Raw genomic sequence first — 20,322 nt, 5'->3', positions numbered from 1 at the left:
CAGATGTTATTTTGTGTGTGTGTGGGGGGGGTTGTTGAGTTGTATGCATGACCAAATGTCCATCATAGAGTTTTCCCAAATAATAACTAAGAACTATTGCTTCTCCCAACTAATAGAAGAATGCCTATTCGGTTGATAATGTCTACCAGTTCATAGCGAGCCACTGTAGACTGATTTTTTTGGATTTGAAAGTTCTCTGACTTTGATGAATTTTAATGTCTAAGTACATGTTTTGAAAGTTGAATTGCCAAAATAAATTTCTGTTGACATAGTGAGATCCTCTGCTCTGCCCAACCATAAATATTAGTACTTCTCAGGGTTTTAGCCTCAGCACTTAAATCATATCTCAACTTTTCTTAGGTGATCTCACCAATTAATACTTTGCTTCAGTTATCAACTGCCTGGTGAGGACTTAAAATCCTACCTCACCCTTTGGAGTTTCAGACCCATTACACAACTACCTTTTGGGCATTTCTATTATATGTGTATTTCAAATTCAATACATTGAAAATTAAACTCCTAATGTTTTCATGCCAAGTCTTGCCCCTACACTGGTGTTCCAGCCAATTAGAATCCAGGTCCCAAATCTGAAATCATTCTTTACTGATCTTTTCACACTACCACCTTACCAAGCAAATACCAAGTCCTGATTACTAAAGTTCAATAAATGTTTGAAAATTTGTCTACTGCTCTCCATTCCATTTGCTAAATCCTTAGTACAGGACATTACCTTTAATTTGAATATTGTCACAGCTTCCTGTTCTCTTCATTTTGAGACTTCTATTTTTCTAATGAATCGTGGATCACTACATCAAAAACTAATGATGTAGGTGGGGGAAGGAGCAAGATGGAGGAGGAGTAGGAGTCCTAAATTTCATCTGGTCCCAGGAATTCAGCTAGATAGGTATCAAACCATTCTGAACACCTACGAAATCAACAGGAGATCGAAGAAAAGAATAGCAGCAACCCTCTGAACAGAAAAGTGACCACTTTCTGGAAGGTCTCTTCTGATTTGTTTAGTGTATATTTTCTGGGGACGTTGTTACCCTGTTAGCATTTTGTTCTCTTATTCATCTATTCTCCTCAGGACAAAATGGCAAGATGGAAAAAATCACCTCAACAAAAAGAACAAGAGGCAGTACCGACTGCCAGGGACTTAATCAATACAGACATTAGTAAGATATCGGAACTAGAGTTCAGAATGACGATTATAAAGATACTAGCTGGGCTTGAAAAAAGCATGGAAGATACTAGGGAAACCCTTTCTGGAGAAATAAAAGAACTAAAATCTAACCAAGTCAAAATCAAAAAGGCTATTAATGAGGTGCAATAAAAATGGGGGTGCTAACTGCTAGGATAAATGAGGCAGAAGAGAGAATTAGTGATATAGAAGACCAAATGATGGAGAATAAAGAAGCTGAGAAAAAGAGAGATAAAAAACTACTGGATCATGAGGGCAGAATTTGAGAGATAAGTGATACCATAAGACAAAACAATATTGGATATTGTTAGATATTATTAGAATAATTGGGATCCCAGAAGAAAAAGAAAGAGAGAGGGGCAGAAGGTATATTGGAGCAAATTATAGCAGAGAACTTCCCTAATTTGGGGAAGGAAATAGGCATCAAAATCCAGGAGGTACAGAGAACCCCCCTCAAAATCAATAAAAATAGGTCAACACCCCGATGTCTAATAGTAAAACTTATGAGTCTCAGAGATAAAGAGAAAATGCTGAAAGCAGCTCAGGACAAGAGGTCTGTAACCTACAATGGTAGAAACATTAGATTGGCAACAGACCTATCCACAGAGACCTGGCAGGCCAGAAAGGACTGGCATGATATATTCAGAGCACTACACGAGAAAAATATGCAGCCAAGAATACTATATCCAGCTAGGTTGTCATTGAAAATAGAAGGAGAGATAAAAACCTTCCAGGACAAACAAAAAATAAAAGAATTTGCAAACACGAAACCAGCCCTACAAGAAATATTGAAAGGGGTCCTCTAAGCAAAGAGAGAGCCTAAAAGTAACATAGACCAGAAAGGAACAGAGACAATATACAGTAACAGTCACCTTATAGGCAATACAATGACACTAAATTCATATCTTTAAATAGTTACTCTGAATGTAAATGGGCTAAATGCCCCAATCAAAAGACAAGCTATCAGATTGGATAAAAAAACAAGACCCATCAATATGCTGTCTACAAGGGACTCATTTTAGACCCAAAGACACCCCCAGATTGAAAGTGAGGGGGTGGAAAACCATTTACCATGCTAATGAACATCAAAAGAAAGCTGGGGTGGCAATCCTTATACCAGACAAATTAGATTTTAAACCAAAGACTATAATAAGAGAAGAGGAAGGACACTATATCCTACTTAAAGGGTCGATCCAACAAGAAGATCTAACAATTGTAAATATTTATGTCCCTAACATGGGAGGAGCCAATTATATAAGGCAATTAATAACAAAATCAAAGAAACACATCAACAACAATACAGTAATAGTAGGGGACTTTAACACCCCTGTTGCTGAAATGGACAGATCATCTAAGCAAAAGATCAACAAAGAAATAAAGACTTTAAATGACACACTCGACCAAATGGACTTCACAGATATATTCAGAACATTCCATCCCAAAGCAACAGAATACACATTCTTCTCTAGTGCCCATGGAACATTCTCCAGAATAGATCACATCCTAGGTCACAAATCAGGTCTCAACCAGTACCAAAGATTGGGATCATTCCCTGCATATTTTCAGACCACAATGCTTTGAAACTAGAACTCAATCACAAGAAGAAAGTCAGAAAGAACTCAAATACATGGAGGCTAAAGAGCATCCTACTAAAGAATGAATGGGTCAACCAGGAAATTAAAGAATTTTAAAAATTCATGGAAACAAATGAAAATGAAAACACAACTGTTCAAAATCTTTGGGATGCAGCAAAGGCAGTCCTAAGAGGAAAAGCCTTTCTCAAGAAACAAGAAAGGTCTCAAATACACAACCTAACCCTACACCTAAAGGAGCTGGAGAAAGAACAGCAAATAAAGCCTAAACCCAGCAGGAGAAGAGAAATAATAAAGATCAGAGCAGAAATCAATGAAACAGAAACTAAAAGAACAGTAGAACAGATCAACAAAACTAGGAGCTGGTTCTTTGAAAGAATTAACAAGATTGATAAACCCCTGGCCAGACTTACCAAAAAGAAAAGAGAAATGACCCAAATCAACAAAATCATGAATGAAAGAGGAGAGATCACAACCAACACCAAAAAAATACAATTGTAAGAACATATTATGAGCAACTATATGCCAGCAAATTAGATAATCTGGAAGAAACGGATGCATTCTTACAGATGTATCAACTACCAAAACTGAACCAGGAAGAAATAGAAAACCTGAACGTCCTATAACCACTAAGGAAATTGAAGCAGTAATCAAAAATCTGCCAATGAACAAGAGCCCAGGGCCAGATGGCTTCCCGGGGGAACTCTACCAAACATTTAAAGAAGAATTAATACCTATTCTTCTGAAACTGTTCCAAAAAATAGAAATGGAAGGAAAACTTCCAAACTCATTTTATGAGGCCAGCATTACCTTGATCCCAAAGTCAGACAAAGACCCCATTAAAAAAGAATTACAGACCAATATCCCTGATGAACATGGATGCAAAAATTCTCACCAAAATACCAGCCAATAGAATCCAACAGTACATTAAAAGGATTATTCACCATGACCAAGTGGGATTTATTCCTGGGCTGCAAGGTTGGTCCAACATCTGCAAATCAATCAATGTGATACACTACATTAATAAAAGAAAGGAAAAGAACCATATGATCCTCTCAATAGATGCAGAAAAAACATTTGACAAAGTACAACATCCTTTCTTGATTAAAACTCTTCACAGTGTATGGATGGAGGGTACATACCTCAATATCCTAAAAGCCATCTATGAAAAACCCACAGGAAATATCATTCTCAATGGGGAAAAACTGAGAGCTTTCCCCCTAAGGTCAGGAACACACAGGGATGCCCACTATCACCACTGTTATTCAACATAGTACTAAAATCCTAGCGACTGCAATCAGACAACAAAAAGAAATAAAAGGCATCCAAATCGGCAAAGAAGAAGTCAATCTCTTACGCTTTGCAGATGATATGATACTTTATGTGGAAAACCCAAAAGACTCCATCCCAAAACTGCTAGAACTCATACAGCAATTCAGTAAAGTGGCAGGATATAAAATCAATGCACAGAAATCAGTGGCATTTACATACACCAACAAGACAGAAGAAAGAGAAATTAAGGAGTCAATCCCATTTACAATTGCACCCAAAACCATAAGATACCTAGGCATAAATCTAACCAAAGAGGCAAAGAATCTATACTCAGAAAACTATAAAATACTCATGAAAGAAATTGAGGAAGACACAAAGAAATGGAAAAACGTTCCATGCTCATGGATTGGAAGAATATTGTGAAAATGTCAATGCTACCTAGAGCAATCTACACATTTAATGCAGTCCCTATCAAAATACCATCGACTTTTTTCAAAGAAATGGAGTAAGTAATCCTAAAATTTGTATGGAACAAGAAAAGACCCCGAATAGCCAGAAGAATGTTGAAAAAGAAAAGCAAAGTTGGTGGCATCACAATTCTGGACTTCAAGCTCTATTACAAAGCTGTCATCATCAAGACAGTATGGTACTGGCACAAAAACAGACACATAGATCAGTGGAACAGAATAGAGAGCCCAGAAATGGATCCTCAACTCTATGGTCAACTAATCTTCAACAAAGCAGGAAAGAATGTCCAATGGAAAAAAGACAATCTCTTCAACAAATGGTGTTGGGAAAATTGGATAGCCACATACAGAAGACTGAAACTGGACCATTTCCTTACACCACACACAAAAATAGACTCAAAATGGTTGGAAGACCTAAATATGAGACAGGAGTACATCAAAATTCTAGAGGAGAACACAGGCAGCAACCTCTTCAACCTCACGCACAGCAACTTCTTCCTAGAAACATTGCCAAAGGCAAGGGAAGCAAGGGCAAAAATGAACTATTCAGACCTCATCAAGATAAAAAGTTTTTGCACAGCAAAGGAAATAGTCAATAAAACCAAAAGAAAACCGACAGAATGGGAGAAGATATTTGCAAATGACATATCAGATAAAGTGCTAGTATCCAATATCTAGAAAGAAGTTCTTAAACTCAACGCCCAAAGAACAAATAATCCGAGCAAGAAATGGGCAGAAGACATGAACAGACATTTTTCCAAAGAAGACATCCAAATGGCCAACAGACACATGAAAAAGTGCTCAAGATCACTCGGCATCAGGGAGATGCAAATCAAAACCTCAATGAGATACCACCTCACACCAGTCAGAATGGCTAAAATTAACAAGTCAGGAAAGGACAGATGTTGGCGAGGATGCGGAGAAAGGCGAACCCTCCTACACTGTTGGTGGGAATGCAAGCTGGTGCAGCCACCCTGGAAAACAGTATGGAGGTTCCTCAAAAAGTTGAAAATAGAGCTACTGTTCAACCCAGCAATTGCACTTGGGTATTTACCCCAAAGATACAAATGTAGTGATCTGAAGGGGTATGTGCACCCCGATGTTTATAGCAGCAGTGTCCACAATAGCCAAACTATGGAAAGAGCCAAGGTGTACATCAACAGATGAATGGAAAAAGAAGATGTGGTATATAGATACAACGGAATATTATGCAGCCATCAAAAAACCCCCGATATCTTGCCATTTGCAACGATGTGGATGGAAGTAGAGGGTATTATGCTAAGCGAAATAAGTCAATCAGAGAAAGATATGTATCATATGATCTCACTGATATGAGGAATTCTTAATCTCAGGAAATAAACTGAGGGTTGCTGGAGTGGTGGGGGGTGGGAGAGATGGGGTGGCTGGGTGATAGACATTGGGGAGGTATGTGCTATGGTGAGCTCTGTGAATTGTGTAAGACTGATGAATCACAGACCTGTACCTCTGAAACAAATAATACAATATATGTTTTTAAAAAAGAAAAAAGGAGCTTGTAGGAAGGGAGAAATGAAGGGGGGGAAATCGGAGGGGGAGACAAACCATGAGAGACTATGGACTCTGAGAAACAAACTGAGGGTTCTAGAGGGGGGTGGGGGGATGGGTTGGCCCTGTGATGGATATTAAAGAGGGCACATAGTGAATGAAGCACTGGGGTGTTATACGCAAACAATGAATCATGGAAGACTACATCAAAAACTAATGATGTAATGTATGGTGATTAACATAACATAATAAAATAAAATTAAAAAAACAAAACTAATGACATATTGTATGGTGACTAACATAACATAATAAAATAAAATAAAATAAATAAAAATAAAATTTTTTTCACTCAATTTTCTTTTTCTACTTTTAAGGTCTTTTAAAACTTTTTAAAGATAAATTGACATACAGTAAAATGCAGAGTTTTGGAGTATACAGCTTGATAAATTTTGACATATTTATACACCTGTGAAACCATCACTACAATCAAGAAAGTAAATATATTAATTACCCACAAAACTTTTCCTGAGTTCCTTCTTAATCCCTCCCTGCTGCCCCATCTACCTTACCAGTACCCAGGCAACCACTGATCTGCCTAGGTCACTATAGATTAGTTTGCATTTTCTAGAATTTTATATACATGAAATCATACAGTATAAATGCTCTAGGTTCTTTTTCAGTCCTAGTTATTTTGAGATTCATCTATGTTGTTGTGTCAGTAACTCGTTCTTTTTTGTTGCTGAGCAATATTCCATTGTAAGGATATACTACAGTTTAGCTATTCACCTATTGATGAACATTTTGGTTGTTTCTAGTTTTATACTATTACCAAAAAAAGCTGCTATGAACATTCACATACAAGTCTTGGGGGATTTGCTTTCATCTCTCTTGGGTAAATACCTAGGAATAGGATTACTGGGTCATAAGGTAAATATATATTTAATTTGTTATGAAGCTGCGAAATTGTTTCTTAGCAGTCAATTCATATTCTCACCAACACTTGGCATGGGAAGTTCTTTTAATTTTAGGTATTAGTGTTATCACATTGTGGTTTTAGATTGTATTTCCTTGATGGCTATTGCTGTTGAATGCTTTTTTATGTGCTTATCAGTGGTACATTCTTTGGTGAAGGTCTCTAGATTTTTTGTCCACTTTCTATTAGTTTTTTTGTTTGCTTTCTTATTGAGTGTTGAAAGTTATTTATATATTCTGGATATAAATGCTTCAGGAGATATTTAATTTTCAAATATTTTTTTTAATTCGGTGCATTGCGTTACCATTTTACTAACAGTTTCTCTGGAAGAGCAGAGGTCTGTTTTGATGAGGAATATATGTGTGTGTGTATATTTTAATGAATCATGTTTTGTGTAGTATATAAGAACACTTTGCCTAACATAAAGTTGCAAAACTTTTCTATGTCTTCTAGAAGGCTTATAGTTTTGTGTTATATTGAAATTAGTGGTCCACTTTGACTTTATTTTTAAATATGTTGCAAACTATGGATTAAGTTCATTTTTATTTGCATATGAATATCTAATTTTCCAACACTATTTTTTAACTTTTTATTGTTATGTTAATCACCATAATCATTAGTTTTGATGTAATCTTCCATGATTCATTGTTTGCGTATAACACCCAGTGCTTCATGCAGAATGTGCCCTCTTTAATACCCATCACCAGGCTAACCCATTCTCCCACCCCCCTCCCCTCTAGAACCCTCAGTTTGTTTTTCAAAGTTCATTGTCTCTCATGGTTCGTCTCCCCCTCCGATTTACCCCCCTTCATTCTTCCCCTCCTGCTATCTTCTTCTTCTTTTTTTTTAACATATATTGTATTATTTGTTTCAGACGTACAGATCTGTGATTCAACAGTCTTGCACAATTCACAGCACTCACCATAGCACATACCCTCCCCAGTGTCTATCACCCAGCCATCCCATCCCTCCCACCCAACCCCCACTCCAGCAACCCTCAGTTTGTTTCCTGAGATTAAGAATTCCTCATATCAGTGAGGTCATATGATACATGTCTTTCTCTGATTGACTTATTTCGCTCAGCATAACACCCTCCTGTTCCATCCATGTCGTTGCAAATGGCAAGATCTCATTCCTTTTGATGGCTGCATAATATTCCATTGTATCTATATACCACATCTTCTTTATCCATTCATTTGTCAATGGACATCTTGGCTCTTTCCACAGTTTGGCTATTGTCCAACACTATTTATTGAAAACACTGTCCTTTCTCTATTTCTCCTTTATCCTTTGAACATTGTCAAAAATCAGTTTTCTCTAGAATCATTTGTTGAAAAGACTATTCTTTCTCCACTGAATTTCCTTTGAACCTTTGTTTCATATCAGTTGTCCATATCTGTGGTTGTATTTCTGAACTCTATTCTGTTCTATCTTTATGCCAAGCCCAAACTGTTATTATGACTGTAGCTTTACAATAAATCTTGAATTCAGGTAGTACAGGTCCTAAGAATTTGTTCATCCTTTTAGATTTGCTTTGATTATACTAAGTCATTTGCATTTCCTTATGAATTTTTGAATCAGCTTTTCATTTCTACAAAAAAATACACTTTGCGATTTTGATGGAATTGCATTGGATCTATAGATCAATTTTCAGAGTTTGCCAACTTAACAATACTGAGTCATGTGATCCATGAACACAGTTTACCTCTCCATTTATTTAAGTTTTCCTTAATATCTCTCAGCATTGTTTTATGCTTTTCAGTGTAACGGTCTTGCACATATTTAAATATATTTATCTGCATTATTTCATATTTTTGATATGTTATAAATAGTATTTTTTAAAATTCAATTTCTGAGTATTTTAGTGGTTAGAAATACAGTTGATTTTTTGAAATTTTGATTTCATGTCATGAAAGCCTGCTAAACTAATTTATTCATTCTAGTAGCTTTTATGTAGGTCCACATATGACCATGCCATTTCTAAATAAAAACAGCTTTTATTACTCTTTTCTAATCTGGATGTCTTTTATTTCTGTTACTTATCTTGCTGCACTGGCTACAACCTCTAGAACAAAGTTGGATAGAAATAAGGAGAGCAGACTTCCTTGCCTTGTTTATAATCTTAATGAGGAAAGTTTTAATCTTTCATTACTACTTATGATATTAGCTGTAGATTTTTCATAGATGCTCTTTATCAGATCAAGGAAGTTCTCTTTTATTTCTAATTTGCTGAGAATTTATATCAGAAAGGTGTTGGATTTTGTCCATTGCTTTTGTTGCATCTATTGACATGATCATGTTTCTTTTTTTTTTCTTTTTTGCTTATTAATATAGTAAATTTCATTGATTTTTTTTGAATGTTAAATCAGCTTTGCATCCCAGGGATAAACCTCACTCAGTTGTGATGTGTTATACCTTTTATATATTATTGCTAATATAATATTCAGTTTACTAAATTTTTTGTTAAAATTTTTCATATTTATGGGGCGCCTGGGTGGCTCAGTTGGTTAAGCGACTGCTTTCAGCTCAGGTCATGATCCTGGAGTCCCTGGATCGAGTCCCGCATCAGGCTCCCTGCCAAGCAGGCAGGCTCCCTGCCAAGCTTCTCCCTCTGACCCTCCCCCCTCTCATGTGCTCCCTCTCTCTCATTCTCTCTGTCTCAAATAAATAAATAAAATCTTTAAAAAAAATTTTTTTTTCATATTTATGTTCATGAGAGATACTGGTAGATAGTTTTCTTTCCTTGAAATGTATTTATGTAGTTTTGATATCAGATACCACTGGCTTCATAGAATGAGTTTAAAAGTTGTTTTCTCTTCTGTTGTCTGGTAGAGTTTCTTCAGAACTGATATTATTTCTTTCTTAAATGTTTGGTAGAATTCCCCAGTATAGCCACCTGGGCCTGGAGTTTGTTTGTAAGAAGATATTTACTAATTTTTTTAGTAGATGTGGGGTTCTTCAGGTTATCTATTTCTTCTTGAGTGAGCTTTGGTAATTTGTATCTTTCAAGGAATTTGTCCATGTCAACTATGTCATTGAATTTATTAAGGTAAAGCTGTTCATAATATTCCCTTATTCTTTGAATATCTGTATTATCTGTAGTGATGTCACTCCTGATATTGGTAATTTGTGTCTTCTCTGTTTTCCTTGACCAAAATAGATAGAGTTTTATCAATTGTTTAATCCTTTTAAAGAATCTCTTTTTGAGTTGATTGATATTCTCTATTATTTTTCTGTTTTCAACTTTACTGAATTTGGCTCCAATCTTGATTCCTTTTTGTCTGCTTTCAATATTGCTCTTTTTTCCCCCCAACTCCAGCTTTATTGAGATATAATGTCAAATAAAAATGGTATACTTTTAAGATGTACAATGAAGTGACATTTTTGATATATGTATATATTGTGAAATGATCAAGCTAATTAACATATCTATCACCTCTTATTTTTCTTGTGAGAACACTTAAAGATCTATTCTTTTAGCAAATTTCAAGTACACAATACAGCATTATTAACTATAGTCATCAGGCTGTATATTAGATTCCCATAACCTATTTATCCTGCATAACTGCAACTTTGTACCCTTTGTACAACATCTCATTTTCTCCACACCCAGACCCTGGCAGCCACCATTCTACTCTCTGTTTCTATGTGTTCAACTTTTTTAGATTCTACATATAAGTGAGATCACAGCATTGCTCTTCTTCATTCTCTGTGACTTATTTTTCCTCCTCTGAAAGTTGTAAATATTTTTTCTATATCCCTTGCATTTTGAAATTTTACAAGAGTGTAACTTGGTGTGGGTCTTTTTCAGATATTTTCCTGAGCATTCAAACAGTACTTTTAGTTGAGAAATGCATGTTCTTCAGTTCTGGGAAATGCTATTGTATCCCTAATATAAAACTCTCAGTATTCCACAGTACTCATATAATTCAAATGTAGGACCTACTGGATTTATCCTCTTCTTTTCTCTTTTTTTTCCATCTATATTCCTGTTTTCTTATTTGGGACAGTTCTCTAGCTTTATCTTTAAACACTTGTATTCTATTTGATTCTCAGGTTTTTTAGTCTGATGTTCTCATACTGTTCCATTTTTATAACCTCTTGTTCTTATTTCATGGATGTAACACCTTTTATCTTAGAATATAAATTATAGAATCCCATTTTGAAGTATTTTCTTATATTTCCTTCATTAATTCTGTTTTCTTTTTTTCCTTTTTTTTTTTTTTTTTTTCCTCTGCCTTTCTTGCAGGAGGGTTCTGTCATATGTCTGGATGTGTAATTTTCTTGCCTCTCTGTTCATACATAAGATTGAAGCAGTAAAAGTCATATGGAAGCTCTGTGTCATGAGTGTGTTTATGTGGTGTGTATGTGTGTCTTATGGAGAGAGATGACTGTCATTGAGTTGGCTTTATGGTAGGATGATTAAAGGAAATTTGACCAATTTATTGGAAAGTCCTAACTATCGATGTCTGTATTTCTTTTCTCTAGGCTAGCTAATTTCTCCCAAAAGAAGTCAGTATTCTGTGAATCAAAGAGAATTCTCATCTCTTTAGGATGTGGAATTTCACTGATTTTTTTTTTCTTGTTTTCTAAATGGATCTCATGCCTACCCTTTACTAAATCTTGCAGTGCTGATTTTAGAGCTTTTCCACTTCCATTTCTCTACAGAATAAATAGCTGCTCTTCCTCCAGGTTGGGAACAGAGTCGCCTAGTTTTGTGAGCTGGAGTGGAGACTTGAGATCTAGTTATTCCTCATAAAAGCTTGAAATCAATCCTATTTTAAGCCATGTCATTCTCCACCCCCCTCCATCTCAGACACCTTGAGTCTCTATTTGCTAAGTCTAGCCTTCTCCTGTGAATCATTCTGATGCTCATTCCTGTCCCTCCCTGTAGGCATTTAGACTTCAGTTTTCTCTGCACTGCATAAATACTCTTCCATTGACTTGCCTTCATGCAAAAATCTATTTCCTTCTTTTTTTTTGTTTGTCCTCTTGGCTTCACACCATTTTTATTACATTTTTCCTTTTTGTCAGTTTCAGGGAGGAGTCAATAAAAACCCATATATTTGGATCTTTTGTGTTCAAGGAACAATCTCTCACATAGATCTTTCATACTGTCTTCAGAGTGATCTTTCTAAAGTGCAACTCTAACAAGATTTTATCATTTCACTGCTTAGATATTACCATAGCCTACCATTATCTGCAGTAAAAATTACTTCTCATATCATTCAGGGCTCCTGTGTTCTGTTCTGTGCTTTCTTCTGCAGCTCTGTGCTTGGGAGCTGTCACACTCATGCTTTAAGTGTACTAAAACACTCATTGTTTCATTGACATGTGGCATTGCAGACTTTTTCCCCCCTGCATTTCCCTTTCTTACCCCTGTACCCTTTCTAATTGTGGCTTGGATAGATCAACAAAGATAAGCATGCTTCCTGTGTACTCCTTCTACATGACTGAAATTGTTCACGTACTTGTCTTTCACCCTGGCTAAACTATAAGGACTTGTGATAAAAGGCCACATTTTCATCTATTTATTCCCAGAAGCTGCTATAGTACCTGGAACAAAGTAGCCAAATCCATAATTAAAGTTTAACTAACAGGTAAATTTATTATTATTTCTATAACAGAATAAACCTGGTGAATGGATAATGGTGACATTTTAAAGGAATTCCTATAAGATAATTTTCAGAGTTCCTCAAACTTAATTTCTAAGGCTACATGCTGTGGTGTAGATACAATTATGATTTCTAGTTTGGTCTATCCTAAAACATCTTCAGTTAGTGATATTTAAAGGTTTTATATAAAAAATAGTTATTTAAATAGTACTCTTTAATTAAAAAGTTTTCTTTTTTCTTTCTTGTTTTCCCTTTTCCCCTTGACTTGTTTTATATATTACTGACAAATTATGAATTGGATACCAGATAACCCATTCTGGTTCAAAGATCAAGCTAATAACTTTGCAGTACACTTTTGATATATATAACCTAACCTTTTAAAACACAAGTCTCTAGGAACTCTCCAAAAGTCAGAGAAGGTGAAGTGTGTTTGCAAATCACAGTGGAACTGCTCTTCACAAGCACTTCAGGGGAAAGAAAGCAATAGTGTCCGGAGGCAACACAAGGACTTACATCCAGTGAGATAGTTCATGGTGTATTTACTTTAGAATAAAGCTAACTCTTTAGCATCCTCTGTGTGTGTGTGTGTGTGTGTGTGTGTAGTCATTAAAACACAAAACAAGACATTAAAGTCAGTCCTCAAGTTTTCTTCTTTTCAGTTGTCCAGAATTGGATGCCAATGCTATGTAAAAGTGCATCCATATTAATCTGTTTCATGGGATTAGTAGAGAAGAGCAGATAATTTTGTTTACTGATATAACATGACTAGAGAATACAGTTTGATAGAATAGAAGAAATATAAGGTATCTGTTGGGGTTTTGGATGGATGGGGAAAATGTGGAGGAAGGTACATCAAATTTTACTATAAGTGGCTTCTTAGCTTTTAGAAGAAAATATAAAATCATAAAAGATAGTGACAGTCTTAGAGAATAAGAATACTTAAGTGAAAGAGACAAGAGAAAGAGGGACAGAAGAAGAAATGAGAGTGGAGTGGGAGGGATACTTTTCTTTAAAAACACATAATGTGTGGTCAGTGCAGTGGCATGGGAGATCTCTCCCAGGGGCAGATCTGTCTCTGTCCTTCTGACAACTTAAATAATTTCACAGGTAATTGCTAAAAACCATGAAATACCCTTTTCACCTTTTGTGTGTGGAGCTCAGGTTGTTCAAAATGTCCAAGTTAATTAACATGAACTCTGCTTTTTAGGTGGGGAAGGTGGATGGTCCTAATTAGCCTTGCTCAGCTGATGAGTCCATTTGGTCACAAGGGTTGGGACTCTTGCTCGAGGATATTCTGCAGCTCAGCTGTACAGTCTGAATTGAACACACTCTCTTGATACCCTATAGCTTAGTTCCTCCCTCTCTGTTTCCCCCTTCTCTCTCTCTTTCTTTCTATCTCACTTAACTATATACAAAACTAAGTCTATAAATGCTGGGAGAATCTTTAATCTTCAGTTGAGGAATCCATTTCATTTTCAACATTCACCAATATTTGTCATAAAGACAGACAAGTTTTTATTCTCTTTTGTCCTATTAGCTTGACTCAATAAACAGTTTCTCTTGAAGCTGCTTAACTCCTCTTGTACATTTGTTGGCTGGGGGGAATGGGTGAATAATTTTTAAAAACATTTTCTAAATCTGTTTGCTTTTAGTTCTGGGATTTTTTAAAAAATCTGTTTTGGATCAATTTGCCATTGAATCTCAAATCTGAATCTCCAATCAGGCTCACTAACTGATTATCAGTGGTCAACCTGTCTGGTTTTCATCGCTGGGTATATCCCAATGGTTGGTTTGCGCTAACATTTGCCCACAGGTAAAAAGTAGCCATATGGTTCTGAAGAATAGTTTCCTTGACACATTGAGTTGATACACAGTTGGGGATTTCTCCCTCTTTGTCTAGGTGTTCTCCATTTCTTTAGAGTTGTTCTAAGCTCTGCCCTCGTTAGAATACTGCAGAGATTCTTAGGTGAACTATTACATCGTGGAGCTTGTGTTCTGTGGTTTATATAACCTTTATATAATATGTTTTGGGCCACATCAAAGAAAGAGAAGCCATATGGAGTGTAACAGCTTAAACGAAAGGCAACAGAAATTGTCAGAAGAAGTTAACCCAAAGGCAGCATTGAAAGACAGGGGTCAGGCGAGGGGGCAGGAGATGCAAGCGTGGCTGAAGCAGGCAATAGTGGGACATGCGTTGGGTCATAGGATAATATTCTCTGGAGGAGAAAGATACTTTTAAGCTGTTAGAAAGAAATGTAATAAATATTTCACAAGCCTGCCAAGAAAAGCAAGAGGTGGAGAAGTTATTTATCATCTAGAGACCTCCATATAGTTGATTTCCTCCTACACCAGGAAAGGAAAAAATCATTTAGCTTATCTTTATAATATGATTTTTTTTTTTTGCTTGCTGAAATTAAATTGGACTGAAATAAGGAAGAACCATGGACTGTCAAAAGGCTCAAATAAATAATGGATGCATATTTCATTATAGCTTCACCCCTAAGCATTTGTAAAATAGACAAATAGCGTAAACATTACCTGATAGTCAGTGACTGAAAAAATCAAAGGTATTTAGCCACAGTTAGGTGAATGTAGCTTTCTTTTTTTCTGTATAAGACTGTGGTAGTTCTGGATATCAGTGTTTTCTTTCTCACTCCAGGTTGCCTGTTTGATTCCATTTTTTCTTTTTTTGCACACAATGGATCATGTATGTTAAGCCAGAGAAAGGATGTCTTAGCATGCCACTGGCAGAAGACTGGAACAGGAGTGGTTGGCATAATAGAAATCTTTCCAAAGTGACACTTAAGCTGAATCTTAGGAAAAAGTGAGTTGGCAGAGAGGCACCTGGGTGGCGCAGTCTGTTAAGCATCCAACTCTTGGTTTTGGCTCAGGTCATGATTTCCAGTTCGCGGGATGGAGCCCCCCCCCTCGGTCTCGCGCTCAGCGTGGAGTCTGCTTGAGATTCTCTTCCTCTCCCTCTGTCCTTCTCCCTCAGTCGCTCGTGCTCTCTCTAAAATAAATAAATCTTAAAAAAAGAAAGTGAGTTGGCTGAGGTAGGTGGTCTGGGCAGGGAGACCCGCAGGGGCAAAGGTGCTTGCCGAGCTGTGGGAACTGCATGCAGTTCAGTGTGGCCAGCCTGCGCTGTTAACAACTCTAATCACTTAAAGGCTGACAAAACACAACAAACTAAAAATATGTAAGGTCCAGCATGTGGGATCACGATTTGGCTCTGCTGCTTCCAGGCTGTATAACCCTGCACAATTTACTTGAGTTGTCTAAGCCTCAGTTTTCCAATCTGTAACATGATAATTGTACCTCCCCATGTGTGTTATTTTGAAATCATTCATTTGAAGTGTTCAGAACAGCGCCTGTCAGATCATAAGGAATAGGTGTTAACTCTTTTTTTTTTTTTAAGATTTTTATTTATTTATTTGACAGAGAGAGACACAGGGAGAGAGGGAACACAAGCAGGGGGAGTGGGAGAGGCAGAAGCAGGCTTCCCGCTGAGCAGGGAGCCCGATGCGGGGCTCGATCTCAGGACCCTGGGATCATGACCTGAGCCGAAGGCTTAACGACTGAGCCACCCAGGTGTCCCTGTTAACTCTTGATTGTAAGTAATAAGTCCCAATTTTAGTATTAGTTTACCTCCCTTATTATGCACACATGTTTTGCCATCAATGGTGATTGTTGCTAAATCACCCTGTTATCGCTGTTTGATGGAGCTCCCAGTTCTCTTCTGTTGCCTCCAGAGATTTCTTTACTATTCCAATGAGATTGATGTCCACATTACATTTGTTACTTGTGGACTAATAAAATAATATTATAGGCTTCACTTTGAAAAAGATTCACTGGCTGGAGTCTATAAAAGTCCTTTGTTAGTGTTTCTGTTGTATGGTCCAATTAATTAAGCTGAAGAAAGGACTCATATTTTATGACTTGCAGCCCTCTTAGATTGGGGTATTATGGAGCCTCCTTGGTGGGGATAAGCTTTCTCTTGGAGTGTTCAGCCCTAATGCTGGGTTGGAATAAGACAGGCCTGTTCAGCTAGAAAACTTAGAAGCATCACCTTAAAAACATGCCTGCCTCAGTTAAGAATAAAAGGGTTAAGATCTGGGATTCCTGGATGGCTCAGTCATTTAAGTGTCTGCCTTCAACTCAGGTCATGATCCCAGGGTCCTGGGATAGAGACCCTGCTCAGCGGGGAATCTGCTTCTCCCTCTCCCTCTGCCTGCCGCTCCCCCTGCTTGTGCTCTCTCTCTTTCTCTCTCTGACAAGTAACCAAATAAATAAAATCTTTATTAAAAAACGGTTAAGATTTTTTTCTAGATGCAAAAAACAGAGGTTACATTAAAGAAGTGGAAATGACACATACTTGGCAATTCTTGGGCCTTGTGTGGGGCTACTGAAGAAAACAGGGTGATCTAAGCGGCCAGCTTTGCAAAATTGAATAAAACTTAAGTTGTTTCTAGCAGTGAGCAATATGGGAGAAACTTTCTGCAAAATTGTACCATCATCCGTTTTAAATCATGGTTATAATAATAGTTCCTCCACCTCAGGATTGTTGGAAAGATTGGGTGATAGAAAACCTGCAACATGGTCTCCGTAGTGCATGGCAAAGTGGGAGGGCTCAGTAAATGTCACCAATTACTACCCCGGTAGGAGGGTACAGGTAGCTTAGTTTGGTCATTAAATCAAGTATAGCTGGGTTTGAAACCCAGCTTGTTACTGAGAGCCGTCTACCAGTGGGCAATGGCTTATCCTTCTATGCTTCAGTTTCTTTGCTGTAACTAGACATGCATTGTTGGCCATGTCAGAGGGGCTTGTGAGGAGTACAGGCATGAGCATCCAGAAAGCACATGCAATACTGTCTGGCCCACAGTAAGCGCTAAACTAAGTATGAACTCTTAACAGCAGTAATTCTATTGCAAACAATTCATATCTGCCCCCAAAGCACAGAATTACCATATTTTTCCATTAAATTGACACGTTTAGATAAAATAATTGTCTTGATAGTTCACAGATGTCTAAGTTGTGAAACTAATTTCATGTATCTTTTGAATAGTCAGATTCTATATTATTCTGTATTATTACTATTCTAATATTAACTGTTCTGCAAACATTAACCATAAAACACTGAGCCATTTACTGACCTTTTTGACCTTCAGAAATATGATCTGCATTACATTTTTTCAAGAAAACGGTTCAATAACTCTTCATTATCTTCTCTCTCTGGGGATCTTGGTGAGTTGTAGAAGGTGGCATTGAGGTGATGGGGCGCTTCTGCAAAGATGGCGGCCACTGCGGCAAGAGGCACTTGGCTGGCGGCCTGGGGCGGAAGGGAGACTGCGGCGTGGGATCGCTGCCGGCCGGCGAGGTTTGCCTGTCCCCAGCCCCTTGACCGCGGCGTGGCCGGTGTGGCCCTGGCAGGCACAGGAGTGGCATGGTACCATGGCCGCATGAATGTCGCGGCACCTGAGGGCAGCCTCACCGTCTTAGCACAGGAAAATGTTGACTCTGGAGAGATGGGAGAAAAATTGTCCCTTCGTAAACAGCGCTTCATGCAGTTTTCTTCGCTGGAAATGAAGGAGAATATTATATGACACCACGAGACTTAACACTTTTCAGGAATGTTTGATAAAATGGAACGTAAAACTTCAGTGAAGAAGCTGACAAAAAAGGATATCGAGGATATACTGGCAGGAATCCAACCAGCTGGTTGTGGATCAACCTTTTTTAGAGACCTTGGCGATAAAGGACTAATTTCATATACTGAGTATCTTTTCTTGCTTACAGTGCTCACTAAACCTCATACTGGGTTTCATGTTGCTTTTAAAATGCTGGATGCAGATGGTAATGAGATGGTTGAGAAAAAGGAATTTTTTAAGCTACAGAAGATCGTAAGTAAACAAGATGACTTGAAGACAACAATAGCTAATGAAACAGAATGCCAGGAATCAACAGTGAAAGAACCTGAAATTACCACAACCCTTCAGATACATATTTTTGGAAAAAGAGGAGAAAGAAAACTTCATTATAGGGAATTTCAAAGATTTATGGAGAATTTACAAACGGGGGTACAAGAAATGGAATTCCTTCAGTTTTCTAAAGGTTTGAGTTTCATGAGAAAAGAAGACTTTGCAGAGTGGCTACTTCTCTTCACTAACACTGAAAATAAAGACATCTATTGGAAAAATGTAAGAGAGAAGTTGTCAGCAGAAGAGAGCATTAGTTTGGATGAGTTCAAGTCATTTTGTCATTTTACGACCCACTTGGGAGACTTTGCTATTGCTATGCAAATGTGAGGTTTAGCTCATCGTCAGACTGGCGGAGCTTAAGAGGGCCGTGAAAGTAGCAACAGGACAGGAACTCTCAAACTATATTTTGGACACCGTCTTCAAGATCTTTGATGTGTATGGTGATGAATGTCTTAGTCATGGAGAGTTTCTCAGGATTTTAAAAAACAGGATGCATCGAGGTTTATGGGTACCACAACAACAAAGTGTAGAGGAATACTGGAAATGTGTGAAAAGAGAAAGCATTAAAGGAGTAAAAGAAGTCTGGAAATAAGCTGGAAGAAATCTCTTTTAGAAAAAGATAATCTGGGAATCATACTGCTCCAAATGTCAGAATTTGGAATTTGTTTAAAATACTAGATTTTTGTCTTCTTGATTTTCTTTGTAATATGAAGATGCCTTGTATTTACTTTCTGAATCAATAATTTCTTAATAAAATTTCATAAAAGAACTTAGTAAAAATAGATACATTCTGTCAGAGGGCCTAGAATTGAAGTAATGCTTTGTACTTTGATAAGATGGAAAACCTAGTTATTCATTGATTTCTTAGACACAGTAGTACAACGTGCTCTTTGGAAGGGTGTCAGCTAGTACTTACAGAAAAAAGTGTTTGATACACAAGGCCAATATCAAGTCCAGGAGTCCTGATGTTCCCAGTAGGGCAAATTAAATTAAAAACTTCTCAGGTTTTCTCATCTGTATTTCGTAACTCATAAGCTTCTTGTGTATTTTATTTCAGTTAGTTGTATATTAGTTGTCTTAAAAATAATGTGTAAATTTCAATATCCTATGTAGAAAAAGAATAAAGTATTTACACAGATTTAAAAAAAAAAGAAGGTGGCATTGATTATTTACTTTTTACATTTTGTTTTATCCGTGGAGAAACAGTTGGGTTGTATGTGGGTGATACTTGTCTTAGGAACTAAGGACACACTTTTTTGGTTTGTTTTTGGCATTAAAATGGTAAAGAATATAGGGCTTCAAGAAACATTTTTTTGAGACAAATTCTGCCACTCACTCTCCTTCCTTTATATAACCCCTCTCAAAAATAAACAAAAACCTATAGCTAAATTCTATGCTGAATCACCACAGCAGGATGTCAGAAAGGATTGAAACAATAGTATTAAAACAGAAATTTCTGTCTTTCCAGTAAACCTGGCATTCTTATTGGGACCTGAGGAGAGTAAATCTAATTTGTCTATGACTGGGAAATCTGTAAAGAAAGAGGTCAGGAGAGATAATATTACCAAAGAGAAGCATTCCAGAAAGGAAGGTTCTGGGCTCTAGTAGCCAAGAGAATGGAGAGGACTTCCCCACACTAGAACAGGAACTGGGACACAGGTCTCTCACTATGATGGTAACAGGGGAGTGGTGAAGTGACTGGG

At 37.1% G+C, this 20,322-nt stretch overlaps 1 pseudogene across 1 annotated transcript; it reads left to right on the top strand.

Moving 5' to 3' along the window:
- The first annotated feature begins 17,932 nt into the window (after positions 1-17,932).
- LOC110592199 lies at positions 17,933-19,232 on the top strand (annotated as a pseudogene). The gene has a single exon (XR_002481085.1). The product of XR_002481085.1 is annotated as a calcium uptake protein 2, mitochondrial-like (transcript).
- The last annotated feature ends 1,090 nt before the right edge of the window (positions 19,233-20,322 follow it).

This window comes from Neomonachus schauinslandi, chromosome 3, assembly GCF_002201575.2.
Source record: "Neomonachus schauinslandi chromosome 3, ASM220157v2, whole genome shotgun sequence".
NCBI classification, from domain to species: Eukaryota; Metazoa; Chordata; class Mammalia; order Carnivora; family Phocidae; genus Neomonachus; species Neomonachus schauinslandi.
Note: the sequence above shows the minus strand (reverse complement) of the source record. Positions and strands in the feature narration are given on the sequence as shown.